The sequence below is a fragment of the Mesocricetus auratus genome, unplaced genomic scaffold, assembly GCF_017639785.1.
Source record: "Mesocricetus auratus isolate SY011 unplaced genomic scaffold, BCM_Maur_2.0 Super-Scaffold_100003, whole genome shotgun sequence".
In the NCBI taxonomy this organism is placed as follows: domain Eukaryota; kingdom Metazoa; phylum Chordata; class Mammalia; order Rodentia; family Cricetidae; genus Mesocricetus; species Mesocricetus auratus.
The window spans coordinates 12509289-12531585 of record NW_024429188.1 but is presented as its reverse complement, the minus strand read 5'-3'; the positions used below and the strand labels follow the sequence as shown (position 1 = coordinate 12531585).

The 22297-nt window shown below is 40.1% G+C and overlaps 1 long non-coding RNA gene across 1 annotated transcript; it reads right to left on the bottom strand.

Annotated features, from left to right (window-relative positions):
- Positions 1–15095: 15095 nt before the first annotated feature.
- LOC121139953 lies at positions 15096–22112 on the bottom strand. Its single transcript, XR_005876733.1, has 2 exons — positions 16286–22112; positions 15096–15532 (listed from the first exon to the last, which is right to left on the bottom strand). It is a non-coding gene; the product is annotated as an uncharacterized LOC121139953 (long non-coding RNA).
- Positions 22113–22297: the final 185 nt, after the last annotated feature.

Genomic DNA, 22297 nt, shown 5'->3' with positions numbered 1-22297 from the left:
CCACCCACAACTAAGCAGGGTCTTCCCACCTCAGCTAATGTAACCAAGAAAATTCCTCCAGACAGGCTCAGAGTTCCATCTCCCAGGTGATTATAGAACTCATCAAGTTGACAGCTGAGATTAACCATCACAGCTATTATGTGATATGAACTTAAGACCACCTAAGTTGTAGTCCCTCAAGAGAAATACGTCTACTTGCCAATTTGGGACAGTATCAACCACTGTGTCATTTAGCAATAGAATCTATGAGACACTGATTTTAAAATAAATCAGATCTCCAGCACCAATTCATCAGCCTAAAAGTTGTTATTGCCTCCATTTAGAAGGCAACAGACTTCACTACAAACGATTATTTCTTAGAAACTGTCCTTACAAGGTTCCTTTACCTTCAGGACTTCCAGGGAAAACTCTTCTTGGGATAAATGATATATCAAGCTAAATAAAATCTGGCCTAAAAAGGGATTTACAAGTCTATTTATGAGAATGGATAGCAGCAGTAGATGAAGCAAAGTCATGTTATTTAATTCATGCTCCTAACTAGCATAGTTATCTGTTTTCTCAATCTGTGGGGAATATAAAAGACATGGAGATGGGGAGGGGCAGTGAGAGAAGGTTCAGAATAGACTGCAAGGCTGGTGGTAGTGAGTGGACAAAATAAATGCCTAAGGGGGAAAATGGAGTCCCAAGAGTGTCCTGATAAGTAGATATTTCAAAATGGTCAAAGGACTGCGAAGTCTTATTAAAACAGACAAAAAAGTAGAGTTTTGTCATGTTGTTTTATAAACAGTACATGGTGTACAGTTAACACCTTACAAGTCTCTGTTGAATAGTTGTTGAACGGGAAGAGAACACAGAGTCCTGGCGGGGAATAACAACGTCAAATGGTCACAAAGATATCACTGGTGGAAGCAGGAAAGTATTTTATTTTTAGAATGCAATTTAGAGAAGTGTTTCGGGCTTAAAAATGGGCCAGTGAGGTGGCTCAGTGGGTAAAGGCATGTGCCTTCAAGCCTGAGGATCTGAATTAGATCCAGGGACCTACAAACAAGTTCAGTGGCACTGAACACACACACACACACACACACACACACACACACACACACACACTAAATAAACATAATGCAAAAAATGTAAAGCCCATAATTCTCTGGACACAGTGAGTTATGCTTGTAATCTCAGCATTTCAGAGGATGAGGCAAGAGGATTACTAGCCAGCCTAACCTACAGCCTATCATTTGGATTTAGAGGGTTCTAAGAATTTGCTTTAAATAAGTGATTTGTAACTTAAAGACATTAAAATTATGCTAAATATATTTTAATCAATTGACTGGTAACAGTAAAGCTGAAAACACACTAAATTTATAATAAAGTCAGCTTATTAAGCTCAGTGATATACTCTACAACCAGGAATATTCATTGTTCAAGATAAACCATAAAATTTAAGAAAAAACATTAAGTTCTGTAGACTTCATCTCTATTCATATGTGTATACTCAAATACTTATACACACATATAAACACATGTACACAGTATGAACACAAATTTACATAAAATAATGACTATTTCCCATATGAAGTAATTCTATGCTATACATTATATATATAGTATGTAGATGATAATATACATGCATACTATATTATAATCACATAGTTGCTGGGACTGGGGACATGGCTAAGTTGATAGGGCACTTGTTCAGCATGCACAAAGCTTTGAGTTTGACTCATTACTGCTACTAAACTTGGAGGTGCAGCCCTATACTCTCAATACGTGGGAAAGGTGGAGGCCTTAGAATCAGAAGTTCAAAGTCATCCTCTGCTACATAAAAAGTTTGAGACCAGTTTGGGAATGAAAATTTTGTCTTTATAGATGCATTCCAGAAAACGAATGTTCAAAGGCATACATTAGAATAATACTGGATTAGTATCTTCAGTAGGAAATAAACCAGCCTAGAGCATAGAAAGGTCCAATGACAGTTCGTGTGAGTGAGGAATTTAGCAGAGATTGACCTCAAGATCTTTCTAGAAACACATTGAATATTAGCAGCTGATGCTGCAGCCATATGAAAACATGACATATACTTCATGATATGAATGCTGGCTAGACCCAGAGGGGTGACAGAGAGAAGAAGGAAGTGGCCACACTGTCTTTTATGACCTGACCTCACATGTAACAGTTCTTTCGTGATCTTTCCTTTGTTTTGTTTGATTTTGGTTTTCGAGACAGGGTTTCTCTGTGCTCTATAGACCAAGCTAACCTCAAACTCAGAAATCCATCTGCCTTTTCCTTTTGAGTGTTGGGATTAAAGGTGTGCACCACCGTGCCCAGCTCTTCCAAGATCTGTTGGTCATCCACAAGTGATGAAAAGCAATAGGACATTACATGAGCCAATGAACACCAGGAATCAAAGAACTCTGGGAGCTATCTTTAAGGTTAACCATGACAAATGTCCATGGCAAACAGCTAACAATAATACCCAATGATGTCCAGCCAGTGGGCTGCTAACACAGAGAAACAGGCTTAAGAATCCACTATGCGGGGAAACTTTTCATTTTCCCAAAAAATTTCCCCTCTTCCTCCTGTTCTCAGTAATTCTGTATGTTAGGTATCTCCTCCCATGAGGTCAAAAGATACATAAGTATATGATTGCTATCAGAAATGGGACAGAAACCAGGTATTGGCAGTTTTCCTATTTTCTTTCTTTTGTTTTTGTTTTTGTTGTTGTTTGTTTGGTTGGTTTTTCTGTTCTGTTTTGTGAGACAGAGTCTCACTATGTAACTCTGATTGTCCTGGAACTTGTTATGCAGACCAGGCTGCTCTCAAACTCACAGAGATCCACTTCTTTCTGGCTCCTAAGGGCTTGGATTAAAGGCATGTGCCAGCATGCTCTACAGTAATGGTCCTCAACCTTCCTAATGCTGTGACCCTTTAACACAGTTCCTCATGCTGTGGTGACCCCCAACAATAAAATTATTTTCATTGCTACTTCATAACTGTAATTTTGCTACTGCAAGGTGACCTCTATGAATCATATTCCACAGGTTGAAAACCAATGCCTTACAGGCTTTCCATTTTCACTTTTCTGTGAATGTTTAATACAAATTCAGGATATAAAGTATAAATGTGAGACAAAATGTTTGCAGTAGACAGGTTTCAACAGTTCAACTTTACTGCAATTGCAAATAAAAACATCAAGTTTTTCTGGAAAATGCCAGTACTTGGGCTTTTAAAAACATAAACAAATTTGTTGACGACCACAACTGAATATGTTTGTAGCATTTTTACCATACTACACTAGATTCGATCAATTCACTATATTTTCCTGTGTTGCCTTACATGCAAGTACATGTTTTCAATGTTGTCTGTATTCTGTACTTGTCCTGTAATTTGTTGTTAAAATACACTAAACCGTAAAAAGAAATGTATTGAGTACATAGTGCCGTTCAGCAGCCCAGCCTATCATACAGTCAGCAGTTGCCCCAGGAGCATGTGGTCTCAGTGGAAACTGTGTTAACTGACATCATGAGGGAGAACTCCATGACACTGGCCCAGGAAGAAATCCAAATTCAAACCTAAGGACAACTTCCAGTGAATGGATAGCACTTTGGTACCAGGGTGAGGTCAAAAAATCCAAAGATAAACCATTGTAATACCAAGACAATCTGTATTTACCAAGCATTTACAATATTTTGCTTTAAGTTGCTCTCCATTTATATCTAATTTTAATTTTTTCAATGTTTAACTTTATGTCACAAGGTCAACATTCAACCTCATGCCATTTTCTTATGTCAGGTTGACATCATAGGTGTTATTACTTAATACTTTAGCTATGTATCTTTTTGTCCAAGTTTTTGAAAAAAAACTTCTTATTATACAGGGAGTTTTACGTAAGAAGTCATTTGGAATTTTCTTCAAAATGTGAGTGTGATGAGCTGTGAGTAAATGTACAGGTAATAACATAAAGTAATCATTAAATATAAGCTCTCGATATCCTACTGGGCTAACTCATTTTCTCACAAAGAAAAAGTTCTGTATTTAAAATTTTTAATCTATATTTTAGTTTTTTTTATTTTTAGACAGTGTCTCATGTAGACACACCCCACTGACCTTGAACACAAGGTGTGACATGTGGACAAGGATGTCTTTGAACTGCTGATGTTCCTGCCTTCATCTCTCAAATCCCAGTTTTACGGGTATAAGCTACCACACCTGTATGAGGTGCTAGGGAGAGAACCCAGGGCTTCCTACATGCTAGGAATGCACTCTACCAATTGATCTATATCCATGGGTTAGAAGGCTTCAAATTAAATGTTTTTATATTACTTATATAGGTTTAAGTAAAATTTTAAAAGAGAAAAACCTCTGAATCTTTTTATTTTTCATTTGAGAAAATCATGTCATTTTTTTCTGTTATGAAACATGACCTCTCTTAAATTGGTTTGATGCCTTCTCTCTTCTTTCTTTCTTCCAGAGATACTTGAATACATACATTTTTGTTTTACATTGTGTGTTTAGAATCCATGTAGGAAGGATCACTTTTCCTCATCAATGTCTGTTATCAGGTTTATGAGAGGAGAGAAGGGGAGATAGGAAAGGGGCATTGAGTCATGTCTCTCAGGCAAATAGTTATTGACACTAACAATATGGTCGTGTGGCCCCTGGGTTGGAGTGGCTGAAGTAAAGTTTCAGACTATCTTGGGGAAAAAGATCAGAGTTGCACTTTTATTTAAGACTTTTTTGGGGAAGTGGGCTTGTTAATGTGACCTAATAAAGGTAGGGGAGCAGGACATAAATAACTTATACTATGTGACAGAAGTCACCCAGTCTCTGGGCACAGGATTGAGGCTTGGTTACTGTGTGGCCGAGAGATGGAACAGCAGTAGTCAGGCTACCTTCCATTCCTGGGCTGCAGAATAGCTAGCTTACCTTGCTTGCAAACCTCTGCGTGTAGTGTCTGGTTACCCAGAGGGCCTGGGTTCTCTCGTGCATATTACAGAGTCATATAACACTGCTGGAGTTAAATCACTTAATAATATAACTTGGAGCAGACTACATCTTGATAAATTGGCTACAGAGCAGGCACCTATGAAAAATGGTGCTGCAGTCACAAGGATTTGGCATGGATTATTTGTCAACCTAGCCATCATAAAGTCCATCAGGAGCAACAAATGGGGTTTCAAAGCATGTCCCCAAGTTGACTTGGAGCCAAGCCATGATGCTAGCAATCCTCCAGCAAAGCAATGCAACTATCACTAATTACTACATATCTGTGGACCACTGTCTTAAATCATGTCATATCCCAAGGTAACAAAAAATATGCTCAGAGGCACCTTGCTTAATATAAGTGAAATACACAACACAGTCTTCAACACTGAAAATGCAATTTGAATATATCATTCTTGGTGCATGGCCTGTGAGCAAAGTCAATTTTGTAGTACATCGCATGAAAGATGTTAAAGTTATCCCACTGTCTAATGCAGAAAAGCTGGGAAACAGAAAACCATCCAAGATGGGGAAGTGTCCTTCTTGAAACTATCATTTACAATGATATTCATGCCATTAAAAAAAAGCAATCCAGAAAGCCTCCTGGAAGTACGTGTTTTCAAAACTGTTTACTGTGAAGTGATCAAGGTTAGGATATACATGATTTGATGAAGGCAAGTAGGTTGAAAAGTGAATGGCATGTTTTACACTGTTCACTTTCTAACTGCCGAGACCTGGATCTTTCAAAGCAAGCAATTTCCACAGTAATCTAGCAAATCGAAATGAAATAACTGCCATTTTAAGTCTCCAACAAACTCATTATTGGCACTTTGGAATCACTCTGTGTGCTTTAGAAGTCATAGGAAAGGTGGTGTTCAATCTCACAGTCCATCCATGGCTGCCTTCTCTAGCTTGGCTTGCCAGTATCAGTCAGCATAATTAATGTCATGCTTTGGCTTTCGGTAAAACACAAAGTTTTAAGAGATGGTGGAGGAGCTTGTCCAATACACACAAAGCCTTAAGTTCAGTCTTCTGTACCACATCTGGAATCCCAGCTCTCAGGAAATGGAGGAGGCATGTGGATCCTGAGTTCAAGGTCATGCTCTAATACAGTGAATTTAATTCTATCATGGATTATATGATACCCTGCCACCCCAAAAAAAGAAAGAAAAAGAAAAATACCCAAGTCAGCTGTGGTTGTGCCCAGCTGTAATACTAGCACTCGACAGGTAGAGCCAGAGGATGAGAAATGAAGTTCATCTTTGGCTATATAGCCAGGTTTGATCCAGCCTGGCATACATGAGACTCCGTCTCAATGAACAACCAAAACTAAAATAACTTCTTAAAAATCTACAAGGAGATGATATCTCAATGAACAGCCAAACCAAAAGAAATTTTTAAAAAATCTACAGGGAGATAAAAACTAGACTAGAATAAGAATCCAAGGAGATACTTCTGGAAGAAAGCTTAAAAACTAAACCAAGGACCTGGGGAGATGATTCAGCAACTGAAGTAATGGCTGCACAAGCAAAATGACTACACTTTGCTTTTCCAGAACCCAGGTAAATGGAAGCAAATGATGGGTGGCTATAGTATTTGCTTGTCTGGGAAGGCAGAGAGCCAGAGCAAGCTGGTTTAGGAAGATGTCTTAGTTACTTTTCTATTGCTGTGATGAGACAGCATGACCAAGGCAACTTATAAAAGAAAGAATTTCATTTTGGGTTCTTTTACAGTTTCCGAGGGTGAGTCCATGACCATCGTGGCAGAAAGCATGGCAGCAGGCAGGCGTGGTACCAGAGCAGTAACTGAGATCTTATATCCTGATCCGTAACTTGGAGGCAGAAGAAGTAGGGAAAGGCTGGGCCTAGTTATGGGCTCTTGAAACCTCATAGCCCATGCCTAATGACACACCTCTTCCAACAAGGACACATGTCCTAATCCTTCCCAAACAGTTCTACCAACTAGGGTCCAGGCATTCAAATATATGAGGTTATGGGTGCTGTTATCATTCAAATTACCATAGACTCTTAGCTGTACTGGCATACTGGGCTTGCTTAAGGGACCCTGCCTCAAAACAATAAAGTATACAAGTGATCAAGGAACATTTTGTACACTCACTCCCACACACATATATGAATACCCTCCCATGCACATATGCCAGTACATATGCTAACACACATATACACACAGCATACACAAATACATGGAAAGAAGGAAAACACTTAAAATAACCCAGCACATGGTAACGTAATACTATAAAACTGTCGAAATATAAAAGCCTGAAAGCAGTTGTGGATGCTTCTGCAAGGAAGCATAAAAAAGAAAATGGTGCCTTCCAGGGAACCAACCTCTGTGGTGTGCTCTGGAAGGCTGGTCCCAGGCAGTTGAAGAGGCAGAGCCAACCTTCAAGTGTTATGTTCCATTTTCACAAAATGAAGATACTAAAGATTTGTCTATTTCAAAGGATCTAAGGAGAGGGCAAAGGCCACTTTCAAAAGTTGTCAGAAATGAATTCTATTTCCCTTTTCTTTTGTTTCGAGCCAGTTACTGGAGAAACTTTCACATCAGGCCCAGCAGTTGAAAGAAATCCATGAGACAACAGGAGGAGGAGCCTACACAATCATTGCTATTAAATGAAGCAGAAATTTCCCGTCTTCAGTTCACAATTGCTTGCTCGAGGTCCTGAACTCCTAGTGCTATGTTAATCTAGCATGAGCTTTGTGGACCAGGATCCACATGGGAAGCGAACCAAATCCCTTCACACATACGAAACAAGCATTTTGTAAAGCTGTGCTCCTGGGAGACAGGAGTCAGAGACCTGAAGCCCTTCCCTCTGTAGGCTGGAGGTGACAGTCTGGCCCAGGGGGCAGGCTGAAAATACAGTGACATTACAACCAAAGGCAGCATTTTCACATTAGTTCTGACACACTGTTAGTGTCTGTCATTTAACACCTAAGAAGAATGAAGCAGCAAGATGAAAGAGAATTTCTATTCTGGTGTCTCATTTGCAAGGGAAAAAATGATCTCATACAGTGCTAAGGTTTCAGGGATGAAATACGAGATATTAAGAATTTTAAAAAGTAGAGAGGTCAAAAAATCAATAACTACAAAAAAGTGGTCAAGAAGGGCTTGAAACTGTGTCTTTTCCTTTGATTCATTATTCAGAACTCAAGAAAGCAAATATTTGGAGTCAGGGGAACATAAAGCTACTAAATGCATTTTGCAAATAGCAACCATCCCACTGTCTGCCTTTGCTTTCCAAATAGGATTTCATATTATTAACTATTCTTTCTCCCAGACCATTAAGCGATTTCACAGACTCTAAAAGGCAATGATAGCCAAACAAAAAGGCAGATAGAATGCTGGCTGCCTCATACTGTTAGTAAGGCATGATGGTTACACAAAAAATAACAAATGCAAGGTCATTATATGTTCATTATAGTCTTATCCTTGGTTTTGGACGTCTTATGGCAGTGTTATTATAATCTGAAATCTCTATCCTACATAATGAATTTTCAGTCCACTTAGAATGCAGCAAAAGCACTATTTTTGTAGAGCAAACGTCAGCAAAATACACAAGACAAACCTTGCCTGACACCTGCTGTTGTAAATAAAGTTTTGTTTATTTTTTTTTTGAGACAGCATCTCACATAGCTCAGGATGTTTTGGGAAATGCTATGTCACAGAGGGTAATCTTGAACTTTTGATCTTCCTCCTCCCCTTCCCAGGTATTTGGGTAACAAGAGTGAAGCACCATCTCAGTTTATTCAGTCCTGGGGGTGGAACCCAGAGCTTGGAGCATGTTGTGTAAGGACTGTACCACCTGAGCTCCAGCTCTCCAGGGAAGCTTCATTATTGTATCCATGTGTTTACCTACCATTCACATCTGCTCTCACACAATGGCAGAGGTTGACTAGCTGGGGCAGGGACTGCATGGCTCATGGGGCCTAAAACACCGGGCTCTTCACAGAAGACAATGGCTGACATAATCAACACTGTATTATTTATCCCATTACTGTGGCACACAATGAACATGTGTAAAATTTCAGTATCTGTTGCTTTGTTTTTTGAATGAAATCCACTATCACTACCAATTTACTTCCCCATCTCTTGAATCTATGGTGGCCCTATGGCTTGCTTTGGCATGAAACAGTACAAGAAGGGGCTTGGAAATTTCTACTTCTTCTCTTGAGACCTCGTCACCCAGTGGAAAGGCTGTTGGTTCATGCTAGAGAGAAGCCTCACCAGGTCTGGACTCTCCAGGCCTAATGCCAGTCTTTGATGAAGTCATCTTGGAAGTCACAGGTCCACATGAGCTCACAGGTAGGATGCAGCCACAGGAGCATCTAGGGCCAACACTATATGTGGTAGAATTCCGTGTGCAACCGACAGAGTGAACAGAGTGACGAGAAGCAATCAGTGCTGTTTTAAATCTCCAAGTTTGCCATTGCACAGCCATAAAGGAGCTCACCTTATGGCTTTTATGTTCCGTTTAGTATTGCTCAACTTAGAAAAAAAAGGTATTCAAAAGTAGTCCTAGAACAAGTCAACTCCATCATCTTTATAACATAAAAGCAAGAAACCATGTTGGGACAGCAGTGTGAGCCACTGGGTGAAAGGTGCCTCTCCTAAACTAGACATCAACTGTGCAGAATCATCTCAGAAAGGGCCAAATCATTTGTCAACAGCAATAAGATGCACAATATAAACTAATGCTGGGGAAATTCTCTTTAACTCACTATCTTATGGGTAATGGGTTTCAACATTCCTTCTTTGTAGAAAGCATTTTTTCCCTCCAATCCACTTGTATACAGTAAACGAACTAGTAAATGACTTGGTGGAAATCAAAAAACAGCTGGCCTACTACTGGATACCTAGACAAAAGCATCTCAAAAGATATTTGCATACCAATGTTTATTGCAGTTTGCCTTATAATAATAATATTCAAGAAGCAGAAGCAACCTAAATATCAACTGGCAGGTGAATGGAAAACAAAATGGCCATGCATAGAATATTACTCAGCCCTTAAAAAGGAAGGAAATTCCGACACATGCTACAGCATATATGACTCTTAAGGACATTGTGCTAAGAGAAATAATCAAGACACAAAAAGACAAACACCGTATAATTCCACTTACATGAGGTCTCTAGAATAGCCAGATTGATAGAGATGAAAGGCAGTAAGTGGTTGCCCAATGATAGGAAGAGTAGAAAATAAAAAGGTTTTGTTTCTATGAGCAAACTTTCAGATGTGCTAAAGAAAAAAGTTCTAGTGATTTGCTGAACACACTTAACTATATACTTAACTGTATAGTTAACTGTACACACGTACTATACACTTAACTAATGCTAAATGGACAAGCTAGTTAGATAGTTCAGTGGGCAAAGACACTTGCAGAAACGAAAACCTGACAACATCAGTTTGATTCCTGGAAATCACACATGTTGGAAAGAGAGATCAACCACCATTGCAAAGTTGTCTGACCTCTGATCTTTACATATGTATTATGGTCTGCACACCTCCCAGTCCCCACATACACACAGTAATAATTCTTTTTAAATCAGATACTTAGTGGGAAACCAGACATGATGATACAGGCTCATAATTCTCCTGGGAGGGAAAATCAAGAGGATCAGAAGTTAAAGGTCATTTTCCAATATATAGTGAGTTCAAGGTCATTGTGGGATACTTGAGATTCTATCTTACAAAACAAAGAAAAGAGGGGAACGGAGAGGTGGCTCAGTGGTTAAGAGTACTTATTGCTCTTGCAGAAGACCCGAGTCTTATTCTCATCACCTACATGGGGGCTCACAACCATGAGTTTACTCTAGTTCCATAGAGGACGATCAGCATGCATGCATATAAAGTAAAATAAATAAAAATACCTAAAATAAAAAACAGCAAAAGTTAAGCTGGTCAACGTAATATATTCTTTTACAGAAACTGAAAAAATAATTTCAAATTGCTTTTTAAATAGGAGACTCTAAGGCAAAGTACCAGATTCTCATGACCAGCTATATCCATGGGATAATGGATGATTTTTTTTTTACTGTTTTATTTGTGGTTTGATATGTCTGCCTTCTAGCTTGCTTTTAATTTTTTTGAATTGCAATGCTAGTTGTCTATGATTCTAAAAGAAAGGGAGAGTGGTTTGTTAAAAATATAATAATTATCTTTGCATTTTTAGAGAAACATCTAAGTCTCAGGATGAAGGGAATAATTAAAGCATAAAAATAAATGTTAGAAAACAAAAAATGCAGCATTACTTGTAAACCACAGACTAAATGTCTTGGAGGAAAGAAAAAGACATAACAAGAGACTGAGGGTGATGACACAAACCCCAAACCTGTACTCCCAGAATTTGGGAAGTAAAGGATATGAGAAATCCCATAATCTTTGAGGGAACTGAAAAAAATCATTAATCTTCAAAAGGGGCGGAGGGTCTGGATTTCAAAATCGATCTGGTTCAAACTGTTAGGTTCTGAACGATCCCATGCCAACTGTTCAGAAGTTTGGAAATAAAAACATGAAAAGTTTTGCAGTTCATTTTAGAAAGCTTAAACAGAAATAGAATTTCTAGAGGTGCTGTCCTCCTGCCGATTCTGGCACAATCCTTGTGGAGCTAGTATTTAAGAAGAGGCGTTCCCCCAGTCAGTTGTCAAAATCAGTAAAGACAACGGGTAGTTAATGTACATGAAGGGCAGAATGTAAACGTGTGCTGAAAGCAATTCGGCTTTAAAAATGGTTCATCGTGTGAAGCCTGTGGAATAAGGTGTGAGGGCTTGCTGCGGGACCAGTGAGGAGGGAGGCTCACAGTGGGGGGAGGACTACTTAGGTGTCGCTTCTGTTTTGTGCCCTTGTTCTAAACTCTAAGGAGACACTGTTCAAAGTTGTGTCTGCAACTAGAGACGAACAAGCCAATCAGGATGAGTCCCCTCCTCCCGTCCCGCCTTTCCTCTCTACCGCCGCCTACTGGCGGGTCATAACCGAAAGCGGAGGCAGGCAGCCCGAAAAGAGCAAATGGGCTGGGCTAACCAAAAGACAAGAGTACTGTTCCCAGAAAAGCCAGAACACTGCAGAAAGCTGTAGATTGTGAGTTCTTTGATCAACGCTGAAAAGAACGGCAACATCTGAAACCTCTTTATAAAATTCCCCTCAAGAGGGCCTGCGAGATGCCTCTGCTAGGACCTCTCTCCTTTCATTGACTTGACCTCTCTCTTTTCACACACAACAAATAAATGTACACTTTTTAATTAAAAAATCCTCCCCAAGTGCACACAATAAATATATCAGCTGTTTAAGGATTTAGAGTCTTCATTCCTCAAAATCAAGAGCTAAGAAACTACTACTAGATTTTCATTTCAGAGTGACTTGTGGAAGCTAAGAAGATTCTGCTTCATTAATACTGCTGTATTTATTTGGTACTTTTTGTTTGGTTGTTGTTGTTAGGGCTTTTTGAGCTAAGGAAGGTCTTACCATGTAACCCAGTCTGGCCTGGAATTCCTTATGTAGGCTAGGATGGCCTATCCACTTGCCCCTGCTTCCCTAGTGTTGGGATTAAATGTCTGTCCCATCATGCCAGGCTTTGGTTTTTAAACTATTTTATTCCATTTTCAAATTTATGAACATATTCAATACCTTCCCACCTCCTTCCATTACCACCCTCTCCACCTTCCCATCTCTCCCTATCCAACTTTGAGATTATTTCTTTTAGAAAAGAAATTACTTCCCAAGGAGTCCAGTTTGTGCTAGTGCTTGGGCTTGCTATGATTTTGTCTCAGGTTTAGCTAGGAAGTTTTAAGGGCAATGTGTAGTTTTTCAATAGCTTAATTTCTCTCTCTTTTCTGTACAAAATACACGCTGGAGTAGTCTGCAAACCCTCAGAGACAGGTAGATGAACTTAAAACTAAGAGGATCTGGGACATAACCTAACCTAAGTGAAAGAGCAGAGGGCAGCTCTCAGATATGGTTCCAAGCTGAAATCAAAGGGGTGATGTTGACATCCTGCTATGGTTGGCCCTTCTGTGCTCAATGTGAAGGGCAGAGGGTCCTGCAATTTGTTAACATTTATTATGAGAACAGGCTTCTTGCATGCTAATTCACTTTTGACAAGGAGTGTATAAAATTTAAGAAAACTTAGCTACTCATTGCTCAAGCTACAAAAGTACTTTGCTCATTTATAAGGGGGAAATTTGTTTTGTTTTTTTACCTAAACATACCATGGTATGTTTTCATACAGTAACTTGCAGCAGTAAAATACAGGCGGCATGCTGTTGTTGTTGATGATAGTTGTTGATGGCTATTTTTGAGATTATTATTTTATTTTATGTATATGAGTGTTCTGCCAGCCTACAGGTGACAGAAGAGGGATTCAGAGCCCCTGGAACTGGAATTACAGATGGTTGTGAGCCACCATGTAGGTGCTGGGAACTAAACCTGGGTCCTCTGCAAAAGCAGCAAGTGCTCTTATCTGCAGACACACCTTGCCAGCCCCTAAATTACAGGTTCTAAAATCTGACATTTCCTCCCAGGAATCCAACGAGGAAAAGAACTGGTTTGCCTCACTGAATAACAAAATCTGAAACCACTCAAATGATTTAATACGGTGTTTGCCTTACTCAGCACAATATTGGCAGTATTCCTTGGATAACCACTGAAAACTCCTTTTCATAAAGTCATAAATAGTTTTCCTGGAAACCAGATAGTGAGCATGTAGCAGACCATTGTTCCTAATCTGCCTTTTATCACTGGAAAGTTTCTATTGTCCCAGTTTTTGTTATTTCTAATTTCGATATGAATTCCAAACTAGGCACACTGAATTGTTCATAAAACACTGAGAGTAAGATGGAAAAGGTGAAGACACTTGGGAAATGTTTCAAATAAATGTCAAGCTTCATGTACTTACTTTTCTTTTAGCTCGCTGTCTTATAAATAGGTCCCACAAGAAAAATCAGCCTTAAGCGTAACAACCAGGAATGCCTAAAGCCAGGCCTTTGATTAAGAAACTCTTAAAAGTCTAACCATCCTAGTTTCTGAGTGTGTGACTCAGAAACAGACTGACATTTGAATCCAAAGGACTCTGTAAAAGTATACCCGGTACATATGAATTAGTGGAAAAGAAGGAGAACAGAATACAGGGTATTAAGATGTATCCAGATCATAGGTTATCTTAGAACAGCTGGCAGGATAATTAAATCATATTTTGTGTACATATTACACATGCATGTATGCTTCCAGATGCATTTCTGTAGAACCACATATCTACATGCATATCAAAAGTATGATGACTAACATGTTCTATGTTCATAATCTGAGCTCACAATACCACAGACTCAGGCTAATATTGATTGGGGGGGTTGAACTAAGGATGAAACAATGTTAGCTCAATACAAAAGTTTTTCTTTCTATTATCAAACAGTGAGTAGAAACAAATATTACAGAATAGTAACAGCCCATCTAATGGTGCAAGTATGTTTTCTGCTCTCTTTCCTGGCTGTTACGGTCTAATAGGAAAGGTCACCAAAAGACTCTTGTGTTCAGTGTTTAGCCTGTGGTTAGAGAGAGAGCAGGGCCTACCTGGAGGAAGCAGGTCTCTACATTGTGTCACCCTCTTGGTTTCTTCTCTCTACTACCTGTCTACAGTGAGATGAACAGCCTCTGCTACTGGCTCCCACCACTGTGCTGTGATACGCTCTACTCTGCTATACACTCCGTGCTAGGATAGACCAAACCCTGTGAAATCGGGAGCTAATATAAATCTCTGCTCCCTTTAACATCTTTACGCCAGACATTCTGTCACAGTGATGAGAAAAGCTAGTATATAGTTTTCTGGAAATTAATAAAAAAAACATCTTAATGCCCCTCCCCACAAGACCTTCTGTTAACTACCTGTGATTCTGCCTGTATCCATTTTCTACCATATTATCTGAGCAATAGCAAGAACTAGCATATGTTGTAGGGTATCTGGTAGATTCTGAATATGCCCACATTTCAGCCACTTTGGCCAAGGCAATGAAGTCTGAGCCATACCATAGACGAGGTATAACATATGAGCAGCATAAAGTCACAATGTGAACTTAGCTACTGATGTTTAAGTAATCTCTCCAAATCCCAGTAGCTTAAAACATTATGAATTTATTATTGACTTGTATACAATCACACGAAGAGTTCCGCTAAACTGGGCTAGCCTTGGTGGATTGTGGTTAGCTCATGCATGGATCTAGGCTTGAAGGCAGGCTGAACTAAAATGGTTTCCTTGATATGTTGGCCAGTTAGCTGATTATTGACTGAGGTGGTGCAAATAGCCACGCAGATGGTTTTTGTCACTTGGCAGATTACTCTGGACTTGCTTGTATCTCAGCACGGTTCCAAAGGAGGTGATGGAAGTGAGTCCCTTCTGTCATATTTTCTTGGCCACAGCAATTCACAGAGCCAGACAGATTTCAGGAAAATAGATGTTCTTCCTTTATTAGACTTCAAAGTCACAAAGACTAGGGAAGTTTTGTAGTTCATCTACTGCATCAAGATTTTCTATAGAGTTTCAGTGGGATGCTAAAATGGTAACATAAAATAAAAATAAAAAAGAACTTTACTAGGCATTTCCTCTAACAGTGTTCATATTATTTATTTCACAAGGTATTTTATTTATTTTAAGTAATTTTTAACTATTTATTTTTTATGTGCATTGGGGTTTTTTGCCTGCATGTATGTCTGTGTGAGGGTATCAGATCCCCTGGAACTGGAGTAACATACAGCTGTGAGCTGTCAGGTAGGTGCTAGGAATTGAACTAAGGGTCTTCTGGAAGAGTGGCCAGTGTGCTTAACTGCTATGCCATCTTTACTGTCCCTATTTTATTTCACAATGAGGGTCTCATATGTCTCAGGCTGGCCTCAAACTCACTATATAGGCAAGGATGCCCCTGGAATACTGATATTCCTGCCTGGGGGGTTACAGGTGTGCTTCCCCATGTCTGGCTTCAAATTTTATGTAATGTCCAACCACATTTAAATAGACTTTGTCCCCTGAGAAAGCTGTATTTTTATACAGCTCACAAATTATCTCACTCCATTTTTTTTTCTGGATACTGATGGATAACTAATAGAGGCTAGCAACCTGAAATTCCCTCCAAAGTCCCCTTTGAAACAGTGAAGCCTGTGCTGTAAATAAAGCCTGCAGACTGGTGTAATTTGCCCTGCACCAAAGCATATCTCCATGAAGACTTATTAAATAACCCCATGGAAAGTTGTAAATCTAAGTGGGGAAAGTACAAATCAATAGGAAAACACAGTGGAGCATTCTCCTACCTGTGATTTTTTGCAACCTTCTGGAAGGGTGAAGATTGATGCTGCAAAAAAAATCCCCAATATGAGGCCTATAAAGATGAACTGACTTGCATTATTCTTAACAATTCATTTTATTTTGGATGTCACTAACCTCTATCTGCATTAAACATTCTTTTTTGCTTATCTGCATTAAACTTTCGTTTTTGCTTATATCACAGTATCAGCTTCCATCCTGTCTGCGCAGCAGAAGACTGTGGAAGCCAGGGAAGTGTAAGGATATGCACAACACACATTTGCTCATGAAAGAATTGTGCTCAACACAACTGACCCTCAGTTGCCATGTGAACTCTGAGGAGAACAGAACCCTCGTCTTCCTTAGAGAGTGACATGTGGGGGAAATGTTCCAGATTGCTGGATAATGGGTTTTCATGGTGCATGTTGCATGAATTTGGTGCAGAGAAAAAATATCAGTCTTACATTAAAAAAAATACAATCTACATACCACAATATTCACTGGCTGGAGAGATGGTTCAGTGGGAGAAGTACTTGCCATACAAGCATGTGGAACTTAGTTCAAATCTCCTGAACCCATATGACAGCTATGTGCAGTGACATGTCTGTAACCCCAGTGCTCCTATATAAAGAGATAGGAGGTAAAGACAACACCAGCCCTGGAAGGTCTCTGGCCAGCTAGCCTAGCGTATGCAGCCATACAACAAAGAAGAGATCCCGACACAAACAAAATCAAAGACCTTAACATATGCACCATGGAAAATGCATGCCTGTCCCACTCCACACACAAAATAAATAAATAAAATAACTCCATAGAATATTTACAATAGCAACACAATAGTCAACACCATCTGTACCAGGCTTTTTCTTCGGGGACACCAGCCAGCTCCCAAATCATAACACAGAGACTTATTAGTTTTGAATCCCCAGCCTTAGGTTAGCTCTTTTATGATTAGCTCTTATTATAACTTAACCGTTTTGTCTTCATTCTGTGTTTTGCCTCAGGGCTTATTACCTTTCTTACTTCTGCATATCTTACTTTCCCTGCTTCTCCTGTCTGTCTGGTGTCTGCCTGGCTTCTTGCCCTGGATGTGTCTCGCTTCGTCTCCTCCTTTCTTGTTCTTCTTCCTTCTTCTTTCTTTTGGAGCCTAGATTTTTCCTCCTATTTATTCTGTCTCCTTGCCAGCCCTGCTTTTTCTTTCGCTCTGCCCAGCTATTGACTGTTCAGCTATATTAGACTAACTAGGTGCCTTAGGCAGGTAAGGTGAAAGAGATGCAATGTATGTTGTTTACATAATTAAACACACATCCTTATATTGTTAAACAAATACAGTATAAACAAAAGTAACATACCTTTACACAGTTAAAGTAATATTCTGCAGCATAAACAAATGTAACACATCTTTGCCTAGTTAAAATAATATTCTGCAACTGATTCCAGAATTTTCCATCATTCTAAACGATCTGTATACCTCTTACTCTGTTTTCCTCCCTTCTTACCCACTAACAACCACTAACACACCTGTTCTGGATATTTCATATAACTGGAATTGTACAGTATAACTCGTGGCCTTTTGATTTTGGATGAGTGAAAGGAGCAGGAGCCCAATGTCACCAGTTCTTCGTGTATCCTTGTTCTTTCCTCACCCACCTGGGGACAAGTTTCAACCTAGTAACCCCCTGCCACAGAAGCTTGGCACAACTCAGTTAGGAGTGCTGAGCTAGGGGCAGACATGGGCTGAAGTAAAGGTGCGTCTCCTGAAGAAGCTGATCAAGCACAAATGCTCAACCCCTTTCCAGCTATTTCTTTCCCCGAAGCAGTCCCCATTGCTCCTCCTCTCCTCCTCAGAAATCTCTGCCATCCCACTGAGCCATAGCTCCCTAGATTCTTCTCCAAGCTCTATCCTCTGTAGACATCAGTTAACAAAAGGAAACATCCGTAGGGTTGGAGAGTTAGGTCAGCAGTTAAGAACACTTGCTGCTCTTGATTCCGGCTTGGATTCCCAGCACCCAAATGGTAGCTCACAACCATCTGCAACTTCGTTCTAGGAGAAGCTGATACCATCTTCTGGCTTCCTCAGGCACCAGGCACAAATGTGATATATATACACACATACATATATGTGAAATCACACACACACCAAGTAAAATGAATACATCTAAAATTTAAAATAAACAAAAGGAAGTATCAAGGCTGGGGAGATGCCTCAGTGAATAACGCACTTATCTCACAAGTATGAAGGCGCAAGTTCAGATCTCCAGAAGCCATATAAAGCAGACATAGTAGCCTGTGTCTCTAATCCTAGCACTGGGAGATGAGAAGTGGAGACAGGGGACTTAATGAAAGCTTAACTGTCACCTAGCCTAGCATATAAGAGCATCAAATATGAGTTCTGTCTCAAGGGGCAAGGCATAGGCCAACACTAGCAGTTGTCCTTTGACCACCACATGCACCATGGCATGTGGGCACTTGCACCCTTACATGTGAATACACACACACACACACACACACACACACACACACACACACACACTTTAAAAAAAGAACATGGGCCTATGGAGGGCCACATCCCACCCCACAGTTCTCCTCAAAGTCTTCCAAGTTCTCCAAGGAGAGAATCATACTATATATATTGCTAGCCCAGGAAAAGATCAAACTTTAAAGTACAGCATCAAGTGAATTCATTTTACTTTCCCAGCATGAGAAAACTGAGAAATTATAAGCTAAGCTGCAGTAAGCTGGGGACTGTGCATTCTGACATCTCATGGAAGATGCACCTCTGTATTTTCTTTGTCCTGATTCATACAGTAAATAGCATTCCCCGCTGTTTCCATGCTGCTATGTGGTCAGCTCCTACTGGAAACAAAGTAGAGAACGATTTAAAGAAAATCCCATTGCATCAAACCCAGAAGTAATATAGGAGCTCAGCTCTAGAGAGTTTTTGTGGAAGATTGCAGAGCCTGTCTGTCGTGCAGGTTCCTGTCATCCTTGACTCTGTGGCATGGAATAAAGCATGCCTATCATTGGCCTATATGGGAAGGATGCTATGATTGGCAAGTTTTGAAGCTAATGATTTGGCAGGTTGACCAATGACCCAGAATGGCTGTGGAGGGCAGTGATGAAGCCTAAAGTGCTGAAATAGCTCCTCACTCTTAAACCACAGCTTGAGAATGAAGTTTAAGCCCAAAGTTGCTGACATCATCATTTTTTTAGCTTTGGTGCCAGTGATTGAGCTCAGGTCCTCAAGCTTGCTAGGCGAGTGCCCTATCACAGAGCTGAAGCCACAACCCTACCTCAATTTATAATAAAAAGTTCAAACCTCCATCTGCAGTCAACAAAGATTCAGAAAACACTGACAGAATTAGCGACTCTGAGGTTGTTGAAGGATAATGTGAACTCTAACCAAAAGACTGCTATGGGGATGAAGAGAGAGAATATCATGACATATGGAAAAAAAATCAGAAGATAGTAAGGGAGTGTGACATGTAGATGTCTGGAGCAAGGACATTCATGCTAATAGGACAGTCAAGACTGTCCCCAAGGCAGAAGCGTACATGGCTTTCCTGGAGGAAAAGCATGGAGGTCTATGTGACTGGAGCACAGTAAAGTCAGAGGCAATGAGTCAGCCAGTAAGTCTCAACGTATGAATGAATGTTGCTACTCTATAGAACTATAACTACTTTTAAGTATTAATGTGGATCTTGGGAATGCTGTCTATTAACCGATAATACATTAATTGGCATTCAGAACAGTTTGTCGGTAACTGTTAAGTTCAGAAAAACTAATAAAATGATAAAAATTACTTCAATAAACATTTCTGGGCCCATTTAGATAAATCAAATTGATTGTTGATGGACAGAAATCAGGAGCCATGAGGCTGGAAATAGGCCTCGGCAGATAGGATATCTGTCTAGTAAGCACAGAGTTCTGGTTTTGACCCCCAGCACCACAGTAACCAGGCATGGTGATACATACCTACAGTCCAAGCACTTAGGAGGATTAGAAGTTCTAGGTCATCTTCATGTGCATAGTAAGTTGGAGGCTAGCCTGAGCTACACAATACCAACTCAAAAACAAACAAACCAACAAAATACCCCAGAACTACGATGATATCAGCTGTTTTAAAGTATTTCCTAACACAACTTGAGTTCTACCTACTGGACTTGAGGCATCTATTTTCCAACTTCTTAAATGTACCAATAACAACCCTGTTCATCTAGCACTTATGTCACAGTTCTTACTAAACCCCATGTTACAAACGCTTTGGATGCAGAGATATTCTGGTACTTTCTAGGAAGGCAAATATCAATAAAATTCTTGAATATATAGACTGGTGAGAAAGCCCAGGGGGTAACTGCTATTGCTACCAGTCCTGATGACCTAAATTCAATGACTGGAGTACACATGAGGGAAAGAGAACAGACTCCCAAAAGTTATCCTGTGATCTTGTGCCCACCCACGTGCGCACATGCGTTAGCGCGCGCGTGCGCGCACACACACACGTACTCATGCACAAACACAATAAGTAAGTATAAAATAGTAAAAATAAAATATTCTCTCTTCTCAGTCACAAATAAATGTAAAATATTAAAAAAGAAAAAAACCTCAGCAGTGTGGTTAAATCCTAGACAAATGTAATCTATTTCTTAACTGTGCAAACAATAAAGCCTAAACTTCTTTTTAAAAAGGCCTATTTCTTTAAGAGGAGAATGAAGCAAATGGCCAAGCAGATGGCAGTTTCAAACAGTAAGAACCCTGGAGGACACATGAGAAGGATGAAGAAGATGGAGAAATTGAAAAGACTGCAGAAATTGACCGAATTTATCCTTCAGCCTCCCCACTACCCTCTGACCAACAGACTTCACTTTTGCGTCTTTTCCCGCTTGAAACAATTGAGGTAACATACTTTTAGCATCAGGGCAGATCTTAGTTTGAATTCTATTTTGGCTCCTAATTAAGCTGTTTCCTTGATTATGTAACATATATCTTCCTTATGCAGCTGTCCTGAAAGAAAAACAAATAGCATGCAGCAAGTATGTGCACAAGGCCATCTACATCTGAATCTCATTCCCAGTGTCATCTCGGATAGCCTACATCCTCCCACGGCATTTGATAGCTGCCCTGTTCAAGATGTGGGCTGAGGACCAACAGTGTCAGCAAACCTGGCATTCCTTACAAGTATAGACTCTAGGGCCCCGCTGCCTTCCTTGCTGAGGCTGAACTCATATTGTAACACAACCACAAAGTGTGAGCATCATTGCTATAAGGTTCCTCGGGTGGACTGCCTTTTTTCCCCTCCCTCTCTTCCTCCCTCCCTCATTTTTACCTCTCCTTTCTTTTCCATGGTATGCACATTTGTGCATGTGTGTATAAAGTCAAATGTTGGTGCCAGGTGTCTTCCTGAATTCCTGTCCATCGTATTCTAGGGCAAGCTTGCCCTATGGTTACGGACACCTGCCATGCACTACACTACACTCACCTTTCCTAGGAGTGTCAGGGGATCTGAACTGACACAGTTATGTTTGCACAAAAGAAACTTTATTGACTGAACCATCTCCTCATCCCCTTCTCTTTCTCCTGCTCATCGTTTTCCTCACCTTGTGATAAAAGATGTAACCGGTGGGTTCTCCACACCTGAAACATGTTGGTCACATGTGCAATCTGGATAAAATTATCTGGAACAACCTCCCAGTTGATACCGTGTCACTGTTCTGAGGGAGTGAGGCTGGGTAGGCCACATATCCCAGACTTTGCAGGCAATTCACTCAAAGAGGCTGCACACACATGTACACCAGGTAGTTCACTCAAAGAGGCTGCACACACATGTACACCAGGTAATTCACTCAAAGAGGCTGCACACACATGTACACCAGGCAATTCACTCAAAGAGGCTGCACACACATGTACACCAGGTAGTTCACTCAAAGAGGCTGCACACACATGTACACCAGGCAGTTCACTCAAAGAGGCTGCACACACATGTACACCAGGCAGTTCACTCAAAGAGGCTGCACACACAT